The following is a 22,918-nucleotide window of genomic DNA, read 5'->3' on the forward strand; positions in this document are numbered from 1 at the left end:
GAGCAGCAGGGATGTGTTTTACAGCCCCACGGAGTGTGAGGAGAAGTGACAAGGTTTTCCTATAAATATGACTCTAATCACACAAATGTGCAAACCCCTTAGGAGGCATCCAGGTGAATTTCACACTCTGTGATAGGTTTTTGTTGTTGTTTCATTTTCTTGTCCTTTTTTTCTTTTTTATCCCCCCTAATTTTTTACATCTCTGCAGTCTCTGAGCTGCACCTCACCTTTTTTTCTTGTAGACAGCTCAGGCAACATCCCCAGAAACACAAAAAGGATCTAAATTAAATACTTCACAGCAATGCAGCACTTTACAGCCTTGAATTGACTGTCAGTCCTCACACTCTCTCTCTTGGCCAGCAGCATAAAAATAGACTCCTCTAAAATAAGTGGAAAGCAAAGAAAAAAATCCAGGTTATCTCTGGTTGCCCAGTAGTCCCACCACATAAACTGGGTGTACATCAGGGGTTAATTTGGCTTAGAGAAATTTTGTTTTTTAAAAAAATAAGCCTCCAATTTTCCTCTCATCCTAGCTATGCTTTTATTTGATGGGTACCAATCCAGTAATGACAAAAAAAAAAACCACAAAACTGCCAAGCCTTTTGCTGCTGTTGTTTTTTGAACACTACATATATTCCTAATTTCAAGCATTTTACATCACCTGTACATGTCTGGCATCACTGCTCCCTGAGATGCTGCTTGCTGGGATATGAATTTTGTTCGCTTCCCTGGGGAAAATTCATTCTCTCACTTGTTTTAACTTCTTGTTTTAATCTTGAAAAGGAGCAGTAGGGAGTAACCTTTCAAAGTAAGATGGATATTTAAGGCGAGAAAAAAAAAGAAAGTAATTGTTGAGCAGGCCTTTTATATATATATATGTATAAGAAGCACTATTTTAAAATAATAATAATTAGAAATTTAAGTGTAGAAACACTCAAATAGATTTTTTTGCAAAATTAGTGGATTTTTAGCAAAATTTCCACTACTTACTTATAGTTAAAAATAACCCAGTAAGAATAATCAGGGCACTTTGCTGCTCACTCCTTAGGCATTTGGTAGGTTTGGCTCTTGTACAGCAGGAGCTGGATATCAGTGCAGGGGGAGGGCTGGAAAGTAACTTACACCAGGTGAAGTCTGATGAGATGTAACTTAAATAGGTGCCTTTTAGGGCATGTTACAATAGCTCTGCCTTTCAGCCCATTGCACAGCCTGCTTGCAAAGCTGTGGGATTTATTGTCCATCACCTCCAGTGCTATTTATATGGGTAATTTAATTTAACACCAGCAGGAGACTTCAAATAACTCTCCCCAGCATGGGAAGAACAATAACCTCTAGTGCATATTCACACAATATTTCTGACCTGCAGGGCTGGCCAGGTTTGGGAGGGGATGTGCCTTTTTCTGTTTGGAGAACTGAAGGCAGACATGCCCCTGCCCTCTTTAAAGGGTTTCCTATTCTCCTTTCTCAGAGCTGTGTTTCCAGGGTTCATCCTGCCCTTGCCATTTCTTCCTCCCAGCTCTTGCATTTGCTGCATTATATCAAACTGCACAAATCACATCTGCATTTATGACCAGGCCTTGATCCTATATATATATTTTTTTTTTTTTTTTTTCTGGACAATACACAAATCCAGTTTCAACAACTGGCCCAGAAGCAGAGTGTGTGGCTCTTAGGAGACAGGAACATGGTGGGTAAAGGATGGGAAATCCAGAACTGCATCCCTCACCTCGCTGTGCCAGGCTGTGTTTGGGGTGCTGGCCCCTCTTGTTTTGGCTGCCATGACATTAAACCTCAGTGGAAGTGCCAGTTCCACCAAGTTTCTGTCCCACCCATTGCAATATGGTGCATGTCTGTGTTGAGAGAGCGTTTCTGGGCTCGTGGAAAGGTGCCACATGCTTCCTCGCCGGTGAACAGAAATAAGGGAGCACTAATTAGGTCTGTGGTGCTGGCAGGGGGATCATGTGTGAGGAAAAGAAAACGTGGTGCTCTGCAGAAATCCAGCCATCTTTCCAGTGTACTCATCAGTATGTGTGAACCAGGAGGAAGAGTAATTCTGCATTTCAAGAACACAACACGGGTGTCGGCTCCCGTGAACGATGCAACCTTCCGAGCTGAGCTGTGTCTGAAACATCATTTAACTTTATCTCACACTGCAGCTGCCTCCTCTGATTCCAAATGTCACCAAGTTTGGGGAGATTTCTGCAAGGGAATGTGCTCAGTGTGTCTTCAGCTGCCTTTATTAATGGAACCAGAGAGCAAACAACTGGAGACAAATGGTTCTGCTTGGCACATGGGAAATACTGATGCTGGTATTTCATCCTGCAAGTGTTGGCTGGAGTGGAAGTTTTCCAAGCTGGGTACCAGTTTAATTTAGTGCAGTCACATGTTTGGGGGAAGCTGGTGGCCTTGTCTGCAAATTTGGTGGCCCAGGTGAGCACAAAATGCTCTGACCTTTCCTGCTGGGGTTACTCCTTTTCATTTCCTTGCAGCACTAAACTCTCCTTTATTTTGGCTTCCTCCAAACAGGGCAACAAGAGGAGCCAATTCCCTGCCTCAGCTCCACTGCCCAGGCCTGAGCAGGTCCAACCCCAGCATTTTGCATTGGCTGCATCACATGAAAACCCTCTGTTGCACCCTGCCAGATGCTGCTGCTCCTTACACTGCTGCTCCACTCTAGCCAAGTCCTGGAGGCATTTCTACCCCTCACTCAGGATGCTGATGGCTGAAGAAACATGCTCAGCTTTTTTTGGGATCTGTGTTTAATTACTGCACTCAATTAGTCACTTCCCCCACCCCCACATTTTATTTATAATTTTTTTTTTCCACGAGCCATGAAAAGGTTGTAGCCAAAAGAGATGACAGATGATTCACAGACAAACTTCTCTCCTGTTTTATACTCCCAAGAACTTTAAGAACCAGAAAGCAAAGTAATTTTTGGACTAATGCAACAGCTCCTGCTGGGGCCATGTAGAGATCAATTACCCAGGCTCTCCCTTCTCCTTCCCTCTGGAGGCTCTGGCACCTGCACATTATGATTAATACAGGCATTGCAGGTAGCACTGAGCACCTTGGAAGGTTTCCACGAGCCAAAGGCCATTTCACAGGCTGGAACCAAGGCTGTTAGGGAAAATAAGGGCATTGCAATTTCATAAAATGCATGGAGAGCTGGCTCTGGAGGGAGACACCTCCTTTGAGAGAGCACCCCAGAAAAGCAAAGCTTTATTTTCCCAGAGCCTTTTAGTGCCTGCTTAAGTTCTTGAGCTGCTACAGAAAATAGGAACATTTGGGCCCTATCAGTGTAATAGCTAATAATGGTCTCACAGTTTACTTATCTTCCCAGGAACCCTTTAATATACCCAGTCATTTTCCAACAGATGGGAAACAGGTATGGAGGAAACCTAAGCAGCTGGTCCAAGGTCGTAAGGGAAGGCTGTGGCAGAGCCAGGGCTGAGCCCAAATCTGCAGATCCTGAGCCAGATCCGTGGCCAGTGACATCCTTTCCTGGGAGCATCAGAGATAACTCATGGAGAGCTGTCCTGGGCTGTCCTCAGCCCCCTGTGCTGACAGAGATAACTCCCTGCTGCTGGGGCTGAGGCTGGGCTGCCTGATGGATGCTGCAGCCTGACCCACAGCTGGGCTCAGGAGGAGGGTATTTATGGGTCATAGCCAGGATTTGTGCAGCAGCAGCTTTGCTGGGAGACCTGGAGGAGCTGCTCATCTTGCAGAATGCAGATATGTAGATATGTCTGGATATTTAAACCTGCCCCCTCGTGCAGCTGGTGAGGTTCAGCTCGGTGCCAGGGGCTTTGCTCCCCTTTTTACTGAGCCCACCCTGCCCAGGCTCGAGATGCTCCCAATCCATTCCTGTTTGCACACAATTTCCATGCTCACGTTCTGTTTGGTGCCTGTCACAGTGAGATGCAGCAAGGTGTTTGTACAAACCCCTCCAGGGAATAGAGAGGGAGCTGCTGCTTTGCCCTGCAGCTCCCTGACAGCCTGGGGACACCTCGCAGAGGGGATGGTCCCTCCCGGGTCCCCAGCTCCCCCTCTGGGAGCCCCCAGACCCAAGAGGTGACATTTTAAAATCTGTCAGGCTATTTTAAAGAAAGCCTCGTCTGTTTTTAAAAACGCTTCAGGGAAACAGATGCTTGAGTTGTTCTTTAATCTAGAAGGTAACTGCTAATTAGTTCTGTATACAGCACAAGCCTTCGCTCCACATGGCATATTTTGTGTCAGCAAAGGATCCCTATCAGGGACTTTATCTGTTTGCTGTCCTCCCCTGGTACTCTAGAAAGAAATGGAGATTCCATCATCAGCTCTGCCTTTCCACTTTCATTACTGCTCTCTTAAAAATCCAATCATGCATCCTCTGTGGCTGAAATGGGGGCGTCTGGAGGAGGGGACCAGCCCCTTCCCCCAGCCCTGCTCACCCTCTCTCCACGTGTGTGCTGTGGTGCCATAGCAGGTTTTTTTCTCTTTCAGCAGGGCCCCCCTGCCACATGGGGATTGCACATATGTGGGAGGAATACAGTGCATGGCCCATTTGAAGTCGTTTTTATAAATATTCAATTCCCCTTGACGCAACGGGCAACACAGCAAAGCAGCCCCTCATGGTCTTGCATGCCAATAATTTGCAGATTAAAACTCCTCCAATGTGCATCTCCACAATGGGGCCTGCCTTATCTGGAATGGGCTTGTGAAACTATTGTGGTGATAATCTGGGGATTAAGAGACTTTAATAAAAAGCTTTGACATGACAGGTCATAGCCGCTCTGGAGGAAAAAAAAAAAAAAAATAGGAAAAAAAAAAAAATCAAATCTGTTACTCCCGAATGGCTTAATCCTGTGTGAGGCAGGATCATCACTCTGTGAGGGTGACAGGGGCATTCAGAGGCACTCAGCACCTTGCTGCAGGAGTTTGTGGTGCCCCAGGACAGGGTTAATTGCTGTCCTCACTGTGCCTCCACAGCCACCCTGGGGCCACTCTGGTGCCTTTCCAGCGCTGTTCTCAAAACCCACAACTCCAGGGCTGCTCCTGCCCTAAACCCTTGGCTGCAGAGGGTCCACACTGCCCCATCCTCCTGGCCATAGCCCAACCCACGCTCCTTGTGCTGCTCCTGGTGTGTTTTGGGAGGACTCCCAGTTTGGGACCCCACACACAGCCTGTGCCCACCCACTTTAATTACATTTGGGTTTCTCACCGAAATACCCGGCTGCAGCAGCCCTCTTCCAGCACTTGTCTCTAAACAAATTGTTAATATTTTAAGTGTCTTTCATGAGCCTGAGTCTAATTAATTAAAGGTTTATGAAAAACAATTAGGTTTTGATAGGGATCACCTTCTCTGGAGTCCCATGTCTGCACTGAAAAAAGAGAGGGGTTAGAAAGGCTCAGGTTGAAATTTAGAACTGCAGTGAATAAGAGAATACACAAATCCCACATGGATTGGGGAAATTAGGACATTTGGTGCCAGATTGTCTGACTAATTAGATTTCTATCAAGTCCTCAGGGACTGGCTGATGCAGCATTTTAATTTAAAGCTGCAGCAGTAGCAGCAGCAGCTTCTTTCCTTCTTCTCATGCTCTTTCTATCAAATGGTCTATGTTTTCCACCAGCAATCATTTCCCTTTCTAATGCTGGACCTCTGCAAGGACCAAACCTTGTTCTGTGCTTGGCAGAATGGATGTGCTTTGCTGAAACCCAACACACTGCTGGGTTTTGTTAGAATGAGAAAACCCTCAGTGCCTGCAAAGGGATTTTCCCATTACGTGGAGCATGGCATTCCTTGACAGGCACGTGGGATAAAATCACAGAGCAAAAAAGGCTGAGGTGGCTCAGAGTTACCCAGTTCATCAGCCACTTTTTAGAACTGAGAGCACCATCAGAAATTGTTGTATTCCACAGAAAGAGGAAAAGCAGACCAAAGGAAGTGTTCCAGCATGCTGCTCTCTGAATTTGCTCTCTGAACACTTCACCAGGCTCCAGGAGCTCTGCACTCCAGATGAAATGCTGGCAATTTCTTGGAGTCAGTTCATTCCCACCCCAAACCACCTGAAATTAAGATCAATGCCCAACAGATGCTCCCTGCAGGGAGAATAGGGTGGCTCCTCTTTCAATCATATTCATTTAAAATATGGTTATGCAATTGTTCTGCAGCCAGATGGGGGCTGGAAAACAGAGCAGGTTGGTGGCAAAGCCCAAGTCTAAGGTCCCTGTCCCTGCATTATATTGCTGCTCCAGGTGCCTGATTTAAAGCCTAACTTTTAAATCTGTGAAGGTAAAGGGACTGAATTTGGGCTTAATGTGTATAGAGCAAAGCACAAATCATCAAATTGTCAAATTCCTACTTAGTAGACACCTAAATTTAGTGTTAATTGCTCCAAAATTAGTTAGCATTATTGAAATAGTATAAGTGGGGTTTTTTTAAAGCCATTTCTTACTTGACAGTATGAGATTGCAAATATTCCTGTGCTCTATTTAATGAAAAATTATTATGCTATTATTGCTATTTTATATGATGGATATATAATTAACAGTGTCTGTAGAATCATTTCTTCTCCCATTTTGCTCTACTTCTTCCAGATTATTTTATCAAAGAAAAAAAAAAAGATAAAAGAAAAAAGAAGAAGAAGATAATGGAATTATATCTTATGCTTCAATGAAACTGAAAACTATTATTCTTCTCGATAACCAAACCCAGCAAAGTCAACCATTCCAGTGAATATTAAACACAAAAAGTACATTTTAGATGTATTGTGAATCTGCTGCTAGGACTTCAACTCGTTGCTTTGTGGAGTTCAGCAGTGGAGGGAGCTCAAATGAAATCACAGCCTCTGAAGACATTGAGTTTCCCAGTGTTCATTGATTGAAAGCAGGGCTGTAACATTATTGAAATGGTTTCACTTAACCTCATTTCCCCGTTATTATTTTGTTATGCTTTTTGGGGAAGGTTATATAATACTTATTTACTGCTGTCAGCGATGCCTGGATGCTAAACACGATTTAAGCCCCCTGTGATCCAGCCAGGTGCAGGAGGAACAGGAGCCAGGCCAGGACCAACAGCCCTGCCTGTGGCCTGATCTTTTCAATTTACAGGCGATGTGCTAACGAGGGAAAAGGCCAGATATTGCTGTAAAAGCACCAAGAGCCCCAGTGATGGATGAATCCCACTAAACTGGGTAATAGGGAACAGAACAGAGGACATCCCAAGCACCCAAGTGCCCAGAGCTGCTGCACTCTGAAAGATGCCATGAGCCTCACAGGAGGAGCAGGGGAGTTTGGGTTTTGTGAAAATGCAGCTCTTATCTGGAGTCCCAAGAGGGATCTGGTGGCTCTTGAAAAGCTGAAGAGCCTGACTTCTCACACCCAGATCTGTGGAGATCTAAGGTGCTCCTACAATTTTGTGCTGGTGCTTTTCCACCTTTGAAATGTCAGAACAGGTAGAAAAAGCACAATGATGTTTATAAAACATGTTTTCAGCAAGGTGCTTCTGGACAGAGATGTTTTCTTCCTTCACTGTTTTTCTCCTCACCCAACAGATAAATATAACAATTTCCAAGCTATTTGGATTAACTAGAAATTAATTTTCCTTCTTCTCCTTTTCCTTTCACCAAAAGAATAACAATGGAACAAGCCACCGTTTTGCATTGATACTTTTCCCTTTCTTTCATTTTAAATCCCATTTTATTTTCAAATTAAAGCAAAGCACATCCAGAGAATAATTCATCTCATTGGAAGGTAATCATCAGAAATGGGAAGGAGAGATGTGCAGTTTGTGTTCCTGTATTGTGAAACCTGCCTGACGTGTCTACCTGAAGTATTGATTTGAAAATTATCAAAATGTGATCATTTTTGCTTTTCTTGAATATAGTTTCTTCATTTAACTCTGAATTATACCCATGAAAAATTGTCTGTGGCTCCACCAGAACTAACAGAGTTTTAAAAATGAACTTGTTACCTGAAAATGCATTTATTTTGGTTTGCAAAGTGCATACAATGAAAACACTGCCCTGAGTGACCATGATAAATGTTATTTTTATCATTCTGTGAATAACAATGTGATGAACAACTTGAGGATTGCTTCCCAACCATAATCTAACAAATCTAGCCAGAATTCTTGAAGAAAAGGCCAAACAGTCTTGTTCCAGCAGTTTCCAGATACAAATAGTTTTGTTTCTGATTCGAACACTTCCAGGATTTATCCAAATCTCCTGCTTTTGAGCAGGATGAGTAACAGGTATGAGAGGGAGGGACACAGGTCCTGCAGGCACCAGGGCTGAGGTGGTGGCTCTGTGTCCCACTCTGGAGATGTGACACATCATTCAATCACTCTGCACAGTGGAAAAGTGAGCCTGATGTGTGTGGAAGGTGCTTTGCTGCCTTCCTTCAGGCAACTGGGAAAATGGGACAGGGCTACTAAAAATCCTGAGGACAGTGCATCATTTAATTATTCCTTTCATGCTGCCCATCCTCTTGCTGGCAGTGTCAGACCTTTTTGCTCTCTACAGCTGCCTGCAAGGAGGTGGCAGCCAGGTGGGGGTTGGTGTCTTTTCCCAGGGGAGAAGCAGCAGGACAAGAAAATTGGCCTCAAGTTGCACCAGGGTAGGTTTGGATTGGTTAGTAAGGAAAATTTCTTCACTGGAAGGGCTGTCCAGCCCTGGCACAGCTGCCCAGGGCAGTGGTGGAGTCCCCATCCCTTGGGGGGTTTAAAAGCCCTGTGGATGTGGCACTTGGGGACACGGGTTAGTGCTGGGCTTGGCAGTGCTGGGGGAATGGTTGGGCTCGATGATCTTAGAGGGCTTTTCCAACCTAAACGATTCCATGATTCTATGATTCTAATTAGTCTCATTTGCTGACACACAAGCCTTTAATTGCAAGTTGAATAATTAGACATATCTGCATATGCAAATGAATAGGGTTATACTATGTCACTCAACATGATTTCTCTGGAGACAAATAGCTCTCTATATTTCAGGAGAGAATATGATATATTAATTTACTTAGACAAATAACTTTATTTAGAACGAGCCGCTCTCATGTTTGTTTATATAAAGCAATAAGAGAAGAAATAGAAGAGATTTTATGTGGAAGGAAACAGCTGGAAGATACTAATTTATGGTGGGGGGGAAATCCTCGCAAACCATAATGCTTCTGTGCAGTGAGAGATGGGAGCAGGGAACCTTCTCTGGGCAGGAATCTTCTCCCGGGGGGTCGGGAGCTGCAGCACGGGGCTGTGGCTCACGGGGACCGCCGCTCCCATCCCGCGCATCCCGAGCTCCTTCCTTCTTCCCGGCATTTCTGCATCCCGCGGAGAGATGCTGGCAGCCTTGTTCCCCATCCAGATGGCCACGGCCGCAGCTCGGGATGCTCAGCCTGCGTGCGGCCCGAATCCTAATCAGGAGCACGGAGGGGGCTGGTGGCGCCCCGCTTGGGGCCAGCACTCGCCGGAGCCCAGCGGCCGATTCCCACCGCGCCGGGTGTGCCAGGACACGGCAGGAGGGGGAATCCCGGGCTGGTCATTCGGGGGGCTTGGAAAAGCCGCACGGAGGAAGGGGGGAGCGGCAGCTGAGCAGAGCACGTGGGAGCGGTGATGGCATTTGGAAGCAGGGATTTTTGGAGGCGGCGATGTTGGGAGCGGGGATGTTTGGAAGCAGGGATGCTCGGCAGAGGGGATATTTCCATGCCTGCCGGCATTGCCCCCGGCCCGGCCCGGTGTAAGGTAATACCCAACACAGGATGGAAATCTGCTCCGCGCCCCGGCCGCTTCCCGAGTAACGCGGGGCCGGACCGGGGACGGGGATGGCGCTGCTCGCTCGGGACTGCCCGGGGACTGTGCTCCAGCCCCGGCGGCGGGACGGCCCCACGGACACGGGGTGGGACCCTCCGGTCCCCTCTGTCCCCCCGGTCCCCTCTGTCCCCCCTCTGTCCCCCCCGCTCCCCCCGCGCCGTTACCGCGGCAACCGGGGCGGCTGCAGGGGCGCGCGGCGCCGGCAGGGGGCAGCACCCGCACGGGGCGGCGGCAGCGGGATCGGGATCGGGAACGGGATCGGGATCGGGATCGGGATCGGGATAGGGAACGGGATCGGGATCGGGATCGGGATCGGGATCGGGATCTGGATTGAGATGGGGATGGGGATCGGGAACGGGATCGGGATCTGGATTGAGTTGGGGTTCGGGATCGGGATCGGGATAGGGAATGGGATCGGGATAGGGAATGGGAACGGGATCGGGATCGGGATCGGGATCTGGATTGAGATGGGGATGGGGATGGGGATCGGGATCGGGATGGGGAACGGGATCGGGAACGGGATCGGGATCTGGATTGAGTTGGGGTTCGGGATCGGGATCGGGATCGGGATCGGGAATGGGAACGGGATCGGGATCGGGATCTGGATTGAGATGGGGATGGGGATCGGGAACGGGATCGGTATAGGGAACGGGGATCGGGATGGGGAATGGGATTGAGATGCGGATAGGGAACAGGAATGGGATCGGGATCTGGATCTGGATCTGGATTGGGATTGAGATGGGGATCGGGAACGGGAAAGGGATCGGGATGGGGATCAGGATGGGGATCGGGGATGGGGATAGAGATGGGGGATCGGGGATCAGGATCGAGGATCGGGGATCGGGATGGGGAACGGGATCGGAATCGGGAACAGGATCTGGATTGAGTTGGGGTTCGGGATCGGGAACGGGAACGGGAACGGTATGGGGATCGAGGATTGGGGATCGCTGATCGGGGATCGGGATGGGGAACGGGATCGGAATTGGGATCGGGATGGGAAACAGGAACGGGATCGGGAATGGGGATCGGGGATGGGGATGGCAGGGCATGGCATGGCACGGCACGGCATGGATGCAGGCATGGTGCAGCAGACCCTGTTCAATGCCAGGGATGTGCCTTTCCCAGCACCCAGTGTCCCGTCCCAGCTGCCCTGCACAGGAATCGCCCTGCTGGCTCCTGCCAGCTCCACCTGCAGCCACATCCCACTCGTGCCGCGCCAGGGCAGGGCATTGCTCTGTGCCACGTCAGGATCAGCCCCATGTCTCTGCAGTGGAGGGATCATCATTTGGGGTTGCCTGATGCATTTTCCTGTGTTATCCATGCAGCAAAACAAGGGTTATGAACAGGATTCCCATTCAGGACTCACTTCTCTAGCAGGATGCCTAAATCGTGTTCAAGATTTCTAAAACCATCCTGAGTCACTAACTTGGCAGGATCTGATGATGCAACTTGATTATAATCGTTTCTGAATTTCCTATTCCATCCTGATTTTGAACTTTTAGTTCAAGCATCACTGCCTTGATTTAGGCACAGATGTATCCATCATGGGAAGCTGACAGAAAGATTGTTGTCCCCCTTCCCTGTCCCTCTGCCCAGCTAAGAATGGCCACATCTGCTGTCAGCACAAATCAAATATAAAATTACTGTGAGTTACTCAAAGGTATTCCTGGGTAAATTGGATTTTGGTTAACTCACATTTTATTACTAAAATACAGCTATGAGCTAAAGGAAATTGCAGTAAATATCTACATTCTTAATGCAGACTAGTACAACACCCTTAATGCTCTACAGACAAGCACTTCTTTAATGCAAAGAAGTCTTGTGATATCAAAAAGATGAGAAAAATGGCTGACAAGGCACCCAGACCTCTGTGCCATTTTTTAAAATCAAATTGCCAGACAGTCTCACTAAGGTGCTGTGTCATGTCTCAAAATTTTAGGATTCCCACAGCCAAAAAGCCCCTGAAACCCTCAAGTTATTTAGTGTGTGCTGGTGCTTCAGGAGTTAACCAGTGGAGAGGGTGGAATCTGCATAGGGTTTATTTGGAGGAAAAAAAAATAAAAAATGAAATGCCGCTTAGCTGAGTCTGAGTGTGATTTGGGGAATGGCATTTCTGAAGGGAAACGTGTCCTGGATCAGAGCTGCCACACTGTGGAAGGGACATCTTGCTGGAGGATGGTGAGGCTCTAATTCACACCCAGAAACATCCCTCCATGAGACACAGGTTATTTATCACTTCCCAGCTTGGTGCTTTCCCCCCGCAGTGGTGCAGGAGGGTGATGGTGGCCCCTGGGGCTGCCCATGGGTGCTGACACCCTGTCCTGGCCACCACAACACCACGACCTGACCTTGCACCGAGCCACCCACCCCAAGGCTACACCAAAGCTGCAATAATTTGTTCCAGGTGAGCATTTCCCCACTGTATTATCATTGTTGTCATTATTATTATCATACTAATTATTATTGAATATTTCTACACGCAGCATATTGGAGCTGCATCCAGCCCCAGTCTGTTCTGTGCAGTTTTTCCTATAGAAGAAGCTCCATATGATTGATCCTTTTCCTTGCTCCAGAACCTGTTTCCCACAGGGGTGGATGTGCTGGGAGCCATCCTGCCTCTCTCCCCTGATTCGGGGGGGTTTGGGATGCCTGATCCCCATTGCATGTTCCTCTGAGCTCCTCTGAGGTGATGAAATCACACAGGTGCATTTCTGTCCCCTCCCTGGGACACCTCAGTGCCATGTTCACGCTGTTCCAATGACACCCAGAGTCCTTCCAGGCGTCCCTGCTGTGCCTGAGGGTGTGTCTGTACATGGATTTCTGTGTGCACACACCCAAATATGGTATTTTTTGGAAAGGTGGTGTCACAGTGTCATGATGCTTTGCTAAAACCCATCAACCTGTCATTCCCATTAATGCCTTCCTAATCCCAGTGTCTTGGTGAAGAGTGATCACACCACACTTTGACTTTAGAAAAGCCATGGAGCTCTTTTCCCTAATTCCTGGTTTTATTCTCCCTATGTGGGTGCAGCATTTTAAGGCAGGTTGCAGCTCAGCATCACCCTTTTGGTTCTCTCTAACCATTTCTTTGCATCGTGGCAACACAGAGCTTTCACAGCACAAACAAGTCCAAGGAATAGATGGATCTCCTTGCCATGATTTAAGTAAAGCAGATGATTAAATAAAGTTTCATTTCCCTGCCTGGTTCAGCAGCTCTCTCTTGCTCTATTACATTTCCTAACTTGCCTCAGCAGCTCTCTCACCCAGCTCTGTGGCTCCCTGAGCGGGTGGTGCTGTTGGGTTTCCTCTGCACTTGAAATCCTGGCCCAACCCTTTCACACAGGGCCAAATGCTGCTCTCGATTCCCCCAGGTTAATCTGGAGTAAATCCCTGGGATTAACTGGGTTTAACCCTGTGCTGGCTGAGCACTGACTGATGGTGTTGCCCTGGGATCTGTGTCCTTGCCAGGAGCCATAGGTTGGGTAAAGAGATGCTGAATAAACCAATAAACCACCCCAAACTCCTCAAGCAATGGCAGGGCCACCACCTCCCAATGGAGGAGATCCACCCAAAATCACCCAGAGCCATCCTTCTTAGCAAAACCATCTCTTCCTCCCACTTTCACATCTCTCCTCCCTCTCTGCCTGCCCTGAGAGTTTTGCTGCACAGTTTATCAGGATTTATTTTATTTCATTCTCTCTGGTTGCCTCCCTAGGAGCACATGACATCCAGAATGGGGATTTGGGCAGCTGTGCCCTCCCATGCAGGGTATTCCCTGCTGTCCCCTGCCCTCCTTGGGATGGGAGCACAGAGTTTTGTTCTAGTGGTTTTCTCTGGGAGCCTGGGTGAAATATTCAGGGCCTTTGTTTGACTGAAAGCTTGTGTGGGATTGGTTTTTCTACCTGCTGGGTATTTTCTTGGCCTGAAGTGAACAAGAGGAGGTTCTGCCTGTATGGGACCCAGGCAAGGAGCTCATCCTTCCTCTGACTCTGCATTTTCCTGAAACTCTTTCATGTCCCTCATCCCCTGAGGATGCTGTGGCTCTAGTTGGGTGTGGAGGGCACGGAGTGTGGGGTGAGGATGACTCTGGTCCTGCCAGCCTTGCATGGTGGGGGGCTCTGGGCTCACTCACACTCTGCCCTGTGCACCTCTGCTTCCCTGTGCTTGCATCCCCACCCCATCCCTGCTGCTCAGGTATGACCCAGAGTGAGTCCCTCTAGCTCTCCCCATGTGCAGCCAAGGGAGGAGCGCTCACCTCTCAGCCCCAAAGCCCCTCTGTCTCTATCCCACCCTCCCCAGCAGAACCTTCCCCCTGGCACAGGAGGCTGCTGGAAAAAGAGAGCAGCCAGCCCCACAGACGTGTCATTGTGCTAAGTGCTTTCAAACCTTGCAGGATGTCACTGTGTCACAATTTCAGTTCATTAGGTGGCGCAGGGAAGACGCCGTGACATCAAAGCGCTCCTTTTCCCTATAGAAACGGGAGCAGCTCTTTTGATCTCAGCCCCCAGTATCCCCCCCAGATTAATATTTACTTGTACAACCCAGACCTGCGGGGATCCTGTGCTTGATTCTGCCATATGTTCTGGGGCGCTTTTCCTTGCTTCCCTGCTTTTCTTTGGGAGGTGGTTTGTCGGCGGGGGGAGGAGCAAGCAGTAATTTTTAGATGTTTATTTATTTCCCTGCTACCCTCTGCTCCTCGGGCACAGCAGGGGAGCGCACCCAACCTATTTCGTGTCAACCAGTTGCTTTGAAGCTTGCCACAATCAAACGCTTTTATTTTGGGGAGCCCGGCCAGCTGTTTGTTTGCTTCCCTGCCTTATATTGATTCAAGGAGATAATCCCCCAGGCCCCACGTGCTTAATCTGCGAGCTGCTAACGTTGCATGAGATATGGAAACAGTCCCTTTGCCCCTGGATTGCTGGGATATTTATGGCTGAAAGCAGGGGTTTAGAGCATAATGCTCATTTTCGGAGCAGCGCAGAATGCGGATGTGCGGCTCAGAGCAGACTGCTGGGGACTTTGGTGGGGATATTGTAGCTCTAATTCGGTGACAAAAGGTGGCCCTGTGCTTTGTATTGTAGGAATACTCGGATATAATTTGGTTCCCGGTGAGTCATTAGGATTTGTAACATCAGGGTTCAGCCCCTGGCAGCATCTGAGCAAGAGCGGTGGATGCTCCCTGAGAATTCAAAACGCAGGGCAGGAATTCAGGGTGGGGGAAAACTCAGCACAAGTGTGAAACCCCAGCTTCTTCCCCCCCAGAAAAACCAGAGAAAAACCTCAAAGCCAATTTGAGCAGGATCTGGCTCTCACTGCGTTAGCAGCTGACAAAATGGAGTGGAAATGAATTCAATTCAGAGACATCTAATTTAATGAGAGACTCTCTAAGAATAATTTTGCCGCAGATGCTTAAAGTGATTTCAACTTGAAAAGCAGGAAAGACAGACAAGATGATAGAAAATGACTGTGGAATTTATACCTTCCTCTCCTTGCTTTAAGCCCTGCACATCCTGTGCATGTCCTGGCATGAAAGCTGAAGAAAACCCCGTGCAAGCAGAGCTATTTCTCCTGGGTTTATTGCCCTGACACAAAGAGATGGCCACTGGAGGTGTACACAGCCACCTGTCCTGCACCCACAGGGACCAGTCAGGGGGAAAAATCTGTGGGGTTTCTAATGAATTTTTTTAGTGGTGTTTTTAAGTGCTGCTTGCAGAGTGCAAACAGGCAATATTTAAATGGTGTGCTCTGGGTATCAGTCATTCACACAATCCTGGGGAGCTCTGGATGATATTTCTGTGCCCTAAGTGTTGTTTGGGAAGGCAGATCTCAAAAGTCCTGACACAGAGACTGTGGCTGATAATGACACATGACCACTCTTCTTTCTACTTTTTTTTTTCCTTGCATTTTTCCTTCCTGCTGTTTAGGGGGTTTAAACAGTCTTGATTTTTCTGTGGCTGACAACACACCCCATATGCTATTTATCTTGTCAGAACTCTCTCCCTCTGCCCTCAGCTCCCATTTTGTTCTCATTAATAGTGATTATGAAAAATGGGGCTAAATACTTACTTTCATATGATTTATCCAAATGTTGAACTGCGTAATTGGAGAAGCTAAGACATTATCCCTTCAGATTCTGTCAAGACTCAATTTCTGCATTCGATTTAATTTTGAGACTCATGACCCTTCACAGTACATGTATTTATTGCCTTTATGGTGGCTCTGCTGTACAATATATCTATCAATCAGGAGCAGGAAGCTGCATATTATTTATAAGGATTTCAATAGTCAGTGTTTTTTAAGAACACTTGTCCTTAGCACGCAGTTATTAACACAGGGCCCCTAGATACAACAAAATTGAAAGTCAGCTGGAAGGAATGCCCTTATAATGAAGATATTTAATAACTGGCATCAGGCTCTGATTTTCCTTTTGATGGCAGAAGTGACGCATGAGCAAAGGCAGGGGAGCGCTTTGTGCTGCAGAAACCTCTCCTGCCCCTTCCAGGGCCTGATGCCTTCCACTTCCCCCTGGAGATGGCTCACGTCTAAAAGGTGCACAGACTTCTCAAGTTGGTGCTGCCTTCCTGAGCTCCCTCATTATTCCAGGTACACACACACACACACACATGGTGTAACAGGAGCTGTGGCGCTGCCTCACTGTGACTTGGTGCATCCCTCTCCCTTTCCTGATCCATCATTTCCACGCCTGTTTTCCACAAATCACTTTTGCCCAGCGTTGGCCCTGATGGCAGCTGAATGCAAATGCTGCTCTGCAGCCAGGAGTGTCCATCCCATGGATTGTGAACGTGCAACTCGGATTGAACCCGAATCTCCTGGAGGCTTTGGAGCTGCTGTGAAGCACCAAAGCACCACAGAAACTCAACCCCACCATTGCCAACACCACCACCCCACTTCCCAAATCAACCCTGACACAGTGTTGAAGTTGTTAATAAAATGAGTAATCAAGCTGCTGATATCTGCAAGCACCATTTTGGAAAAAAAAAAAAAAAAAAAAAAAAAAGAGATAATAGGGCAACCATCAGGGAGTATAGTTAATGTATAAAACAATTACTGTAGTCAGATGCTTAAGTAAGAGCCATAGTGGTAACAAAGGCATTACTGTACAGAGCAGCAGTGTACAATACAGAGGAGATTTTATTTGTGATGCCAGGATGGAAAAAAATTCCAAACTCTAAGAGGAAGCTGAAGCATTTTCACCAAATTTTCACCAGCAGCCTCTTTCCTTGCCATGAGAGCTGCTAACACACATGTGCACACACACATATATCTGCACACAAATAAGCTTTAACTTAGTATTGCTATAGAAATTAATATGATTTTTTAAAGCACACTTATTTGCTGCCAGCTAGCTCATGTTAGTGGTCATCTCTCTTTTAAATACTATATGTACAATAGCAGCAATTTCAAACCCTAACAGCAGCAATCAGCCAGGAGAGCTTTGGTTCAAGTGGGCCTTTTAAACAAAAGCTTCCCAGTCTCATTTTTTATAAGGATCTAACTGCTAACTTTTATTTTTCAGCCAGCCAAAGTCTTGGGCACAGCTCTTCCCTCCTTGTGAAACGCTTAAAGGGAACAGTAAGAGCACTGATTTTTGTTTTTAGGCTCGATGATTTCCCCCCACTATATTTTCTCCAGCATTTGGTGGGTTTTGCTCAGCTTTAGTTGCTACAAAGCTCTGCAGTTTTCAGTTGTTAGCTCTAAATCCGTGCCCTGTTCTCTGCTGCACTTCAGCAGTTGGGACATTTTATTGTTTCTTTAATCCCAAATCTTCTGCTGTGCATCCTGCTCTGCAAGCAGGAAAAACTCCCTTGAGAACCCCAAAGTACAGAGGAAAAACATGAAGGATATAAAGAATTTGGCTGCCTGGGACATCCTGGTTAAATATCTGTGGAGCAGGAGCTGTTTGCTGGGAAGGAATTTTGCTGGTTTAAGTTTAAGGATGAATGAGAGAGTGGAAGTACCTAAAACATCTTAACTGGAATGCCTTGGGTTTATTCAGAAAAGTTTCTGTCTATGCAGCCAGTATTGTCACCAGTAAATTTTTTATTAAAAAAATTTCAGATATCCCAATTTTCTATTAATGAAATATTTTTCCCTGTAGTGAACGTTTTTTAAAATATGTACAAGATATTTTAGTGCTTTCCCTCCCTTCAATTTCAAGAAGTTAAGGAAAAGTCGAAATTCAAAATACTTCTATCAGCTTTAATAAAAATATTATCACTCTAGTTTTGGGCTTATGCTATGATCTGCATATTAGTAGAAGTCAAAGTCAGCAAAATATCTTTCAATTTAAATAAATGAAGAGATTGATCTACTATGTCATTTCTTCTGGTTGGATTGTACATGGAGCAAAGACAACAATGCTCAGGTTATCAAGCACTTCACATTAAAACTTGGCTTCACATTGTTCCAAATTCTAACTGCTTTTAACCCAAATTTTAAACAGAAAAAAACCTCATTTCAAACACAAAAAGCACTCATTTCTAAGAATAAGTTCAATGAAAATCAGGAAGCTCTGTCCAATAAATTACTATTTTTGGAGCCTGTCTCATAGAACTTTCTGGGTTTCCCCCTCACACTGAGATTTGCAAAGGGCTGTGTCCTCTTCCCCATGAACTTTGCATTTATCCATTCCTCTAGTGCTCTCTGGCCCCTGTGGGAAATCTCTTTAATGCTGGAAATCCTGAGGTTAACCAGCTAGAATTGGTATTTATTTATTAAAAGCACTGGCTGCTCTGGAGGCTCAGTAAGGATGGGTTTCTCATCCAGGAGATGCAGAGATTTACCTGGGGGAGCAAAACCAGCTGAGCCCAGAGGGTCCCATCCATTCCTGGGTGAATCACCAGGTCCCCTTTGATGCATCAGGGATGCAGGAGAGCTTCTCCCTTCATCCCAGTGTCCTTCACTGCCCTGACCAGCAAGTCCTGGTTGTTTTTATTTAGGGTTTTGTTGAATTCTATCACTTGCCTTTTTTATGGCCAGGCAGTCACCTGTCAGCATCAATTATGGGAGTTAATATTGACGTCCTCTTAAAAGAGGTTTAAATATTAAAGTGAAAAGGGACTTGCTCTGGGCTTCATCTCTTTGTGGAGCTCGTCAGTAAAACCTGAACTTGCAGAAGAGTTGTCACAGCGATTTTTTGTGTCTGGCGCTGACGCGATGCCTGAGCGGCAAACGTTGCTGGAATTTTTCAAATGAGCAAACTGCACTTATTAATTATGGTAATAATGACGACCCCACAGAGCTGCTCTGAGGGAAACAATAGCTGAAACTTGCTCCTTGCAAAAGGGGCAGCACAGGAGCTTTGTTGTTTTTAGTGGCTTTAATGCAGGAAAAAAAAAATCATCTTCTGCTTCTGGGGAAACAACCATTCACACACACAAACCCGGACCCTCAATATGCATATCTTTATTTTAACCACCATGATATTTATTGATTTTCTCTGCAATTATGCAGTGCTGTATTTATTTGCAGCTGGGCTCTGCTGTGCCATATATTAAACCTCCCTTCCTCCAGTGGTGGCTCTTTAGAAAAATGCTTCTGATTTCCCCTCAGAGTATGAGGTCAATAGGCCATAACTTATGATTTTGAACCTATAGCCAGACCTAATTTATGGATCATTTCTGGTTTCTTGTGTTTAACTGTTTCTGGGAGAGGTTTCATCAGAGAGAGGGAGCAGATCCATGAGCACAGCTGAGATCCAGACCTATGGACTGCAGGAAAGCTCAGGGCAATGCTAGAGCTAATTCAGACCTGCTTCTCTATAAATTATGTATAGTTCTTCTGAAAAATGTTTGTATTTCCTAATATAGCTCTAGATTATCTCACTAAAACAAGGGATATGTTGTTAAGAAAGCCAATTCTCACATATCAGAAATTAATTTTCATTTGCTAAGCACAGAATGCATTTAATTCTCAAATTTTATTTATCGGGCTAATATTGACAAAATATGGATTTACTTTCCTGACTCCACAACTTTGGCAATATTTGCCATGGGTGTAAGGTGAAGGTTTTACATTAGAATATGTAAACACTAAAAAGAAATAATCTCCTGGTCTCTGGCATGATTAGGTTTGCATTCCCAGCGTGTGCTGGGACATCAGGGTGATGCTGCAGGGTGCCAGAACTGGGGTTCACACGCTGTGTGCTCTGACTCCAGCTGGCTCAGGAAAGGGCTGCTCCCCAATTCCAGCAGATTTTGGATCGTGCACAGGGAAAGCTGGGTGTATAAACAGGGCCAGCCTGTTCAGAGGGAGCTGTCCAGGCCGTGGCACGCTGCATGCATCACTTCATTTCTGACTTAACTGCCTGAGCAGCTCCTGGGAGCGATCCCTGTGTGCTTTCCACCACCAAAACCATCTGCTAGAGCTGTGTCTGGAATCACCTGGTCCTCTGGAGGCAGCAGGGAGGAAGGGGAAAAAAAAAAAAAGACAAAGTGAAATCCTTCCCTGGAAAGAAGCAAGGTAAATAATAAAGAAAAGATTTAACCCTTTTGATCCTGAATGAAGTTTTTAGCAGCCAGGGCGGGGTTGGATCCATCCCTCAAGAGCTCGCTGATGTAGCCGGTGCCCGGAGGTTCGCCAGGTGCCTGGAGGGCGTGGGGAACGTGCCAGGGAGCAAATCAATGGTGAAGTCAAAAGCTCCTGATGAGGGTCGGATGTGAACCTGTGCCAGGCACACTCAGCAGCCCCGGCTGCGTCAGCACCGAGCTTGCCACGAGAACCTCAGCTCTGCACTGCCAGCAGCGGGACCGCAGGGAACAGGGCAGGAAAATGCCATGGGAGTGCAGGATGGGGCTGAGCTCTGCTCCAGCCCTGCCTGCACACATGGCTGAGTGTGCCAGTGCTCGTGCCCTGCCAGGCTCTGACCCCTGCAGCAGCACCCAAGGGGTGACTTGGAAACCAACCCGCAGCCTTTAATTCTGGATTTATGGCTGCTGCTGATCCTAAGCTAACCTTTTGCCATTACAGTGCCTGAATGCAACTTTGGGGATTAATAAACGGGGAAAGTCGAGACCTTAACTGTCAGGAATAAAGTAGATGTGCCCAGCACTAAAACCAACAGCCATAAACCATGGAGCTCTCTTCACCCAGAGGAAAAGCTGCTTCCTGGTGGATGGGGTTAACAGCAAGCTCAGTGCCAAGGGACACAGCCTGGCTCCAGCTCCAGTGCCTGCCCTGCAGGAGCCCAAGGAGTTAAACCCAAGCAAACCTCCTCATGCATTTTATGTCACAACTCCCCCCTTTTTTTGGTCTGTGTGTGTGTGCGACCAAGCCAAGTTCTTTTTTAGCTCTACCCTTTTGAAAACTGCTGGTTACAGATAAATTAAAATGCCAGAGCTGAAATTGCCCACGTTAGCCCCTAAGGGAGCCTGCACTGTCATCTTTCATTAGATGCTGATAGACCAAAAGCCCAAGGCAAAGTGAAAGCTGGTTCCTAAGAAAGGGCTGGGAGCCAGGAGCTGCATCTCTCTGCTGTAATCTTGCATCTCTGTCCTTTTAAGTTTAAGCTGAGCAATGCTTTCTTGGACATGTCTGTTTTCATACTGCAAATTTCAGTCTTAAAATCAACAGCAAATATGAACAGGGTAATCCACAGAGTCCTAAATTGTCAAGACAAGCCAGTGCATTTTCTCAGAGCAATCTGATGGTTTTGTCTGGTGTCAGCCCTTACATCCTCCAGTGCAGATGATATGTTTGGACGGTTTAATAAAGAGCTGTTTAGAAATGTGACTGTTACTCTTTCTTAAAAAAATAGAATCACAGAATCTTTCAGTAACAAAAGTGGGATTTTCCTCATGTTTCTCCCATCTCTTAGCAGGAGGGGGGGTGTCTCTGTGGGCTTTGTGAGGTGCAACACAGAGGTGACATAGTCTAGTCTAAAAAAAATCAAAGTCTGAAATTATGGCTGCACAAGGAGCTTAATAAACAATACAGGCCAGTGGCTTTCCAGCATCCTTTCACTTAGTGTTTGCATTAGAGATGTGCTGTGACTTAGAAAAATGGGGCTTGTCCTGGGTGTGCACAGGCACTGGGCAGTGGGCAGGAGCTTCTGAAAGGAGCAACAGCCCAAATCCAAACCCTTACGAGCAACACAAACTGCATTTTGCTTCTGTGCCCAAAGGATCGAGCTTCCTCATTTTCCCAGGGGCAGTGAATGGATGAGGAGGCTCTTGGACATCCCCCTTGTGCTAGTTTATCCCTACAAAATCCTGCTGAGGAAATCGAGCTGGGAAACCATTCTGGGATGCCTGGCTGCTGTAACCTTTGGATGTCCAGCCACCATGAAGTTCAGTGGCAGGTGGCTGAACATGGTGTCTTTCAAGGCATGCAAAAGTGTTGAAAGCCTGCAGAAGCCAGCCCAGTTGTTTTTGCTCATCTGTTGCTCTAGGCAGTGAAATAATTTACTCCATTTCCATCCACTTTCTTCTCTTTATTTGTATTGAGTTATGATGGGCAAACGAGCTGCCTTAGATGTTGCTTACTTTCCTGGAGTCAGCAAGGCTTTAGTTTTCAGACCATTATATCTCTGTGCTCCTAATCTCAGTGGGCTTTTTTTTTTTCTCCTCCTAGCTGCTTCTGAATTAATTTTTATTCTGTGTATACAACACAAAGCAAACATCCACTCAGCAGAGTCTCTCTGCAGCAGGCAGGACACTGCACCGCGTGACACCCGCGATTGATGGAGCGGAGGAAACCGGACACAAAGTAAAGAGAACTGCAAAATATATTGTTCTGAAAGTTACTGGGCAAGGCCGTGGGGAATGAGTTTCCATTGCACTGCAGCTCCAGGGGAGGCAATAATAATGAGCTGCACTTAGCTAAGGTAAATACCTGTGGAGCTCCGTGGAGGTGCTCAGGGCTCGGGTGGCTGCGCTGTGTCAGCGCTGAGCTGGACCCCTGGAGATTGTGAGGAAAAGCAGGAAAATTTGGGCTTTATTTCTGGGGAGTTTCTGCTATATGTGAGGGTTTCAGTGGAGGGCATTGTGGTAGGGATGGCATGAGAGATCCTAGCAAGGACAAACATTCCTGCAGTGAATAATTTGGCATTTAAATTAGAAATTTTCTTTTGTCATTTCAAACTTGCTTCCAATACACAATGAAAAAGGTGCTTCC

Source organism: Oenanthe melanoleuca, chromosome 20, assembly GCF_029582105.1.
Source record: "Oenanthe melanoleuca isolate GR-GAL-2019-014 chromosome 20, OMel1.0, whole genome shotgun sequence".
Classification (NCBI taxonomy): domain Eukaryota; kingdom Metazoa; phylum Chordata; class Aves; order Passeriformes; family Muscicapidae; genus Oenanthe; species Oenanthe melanoleuca.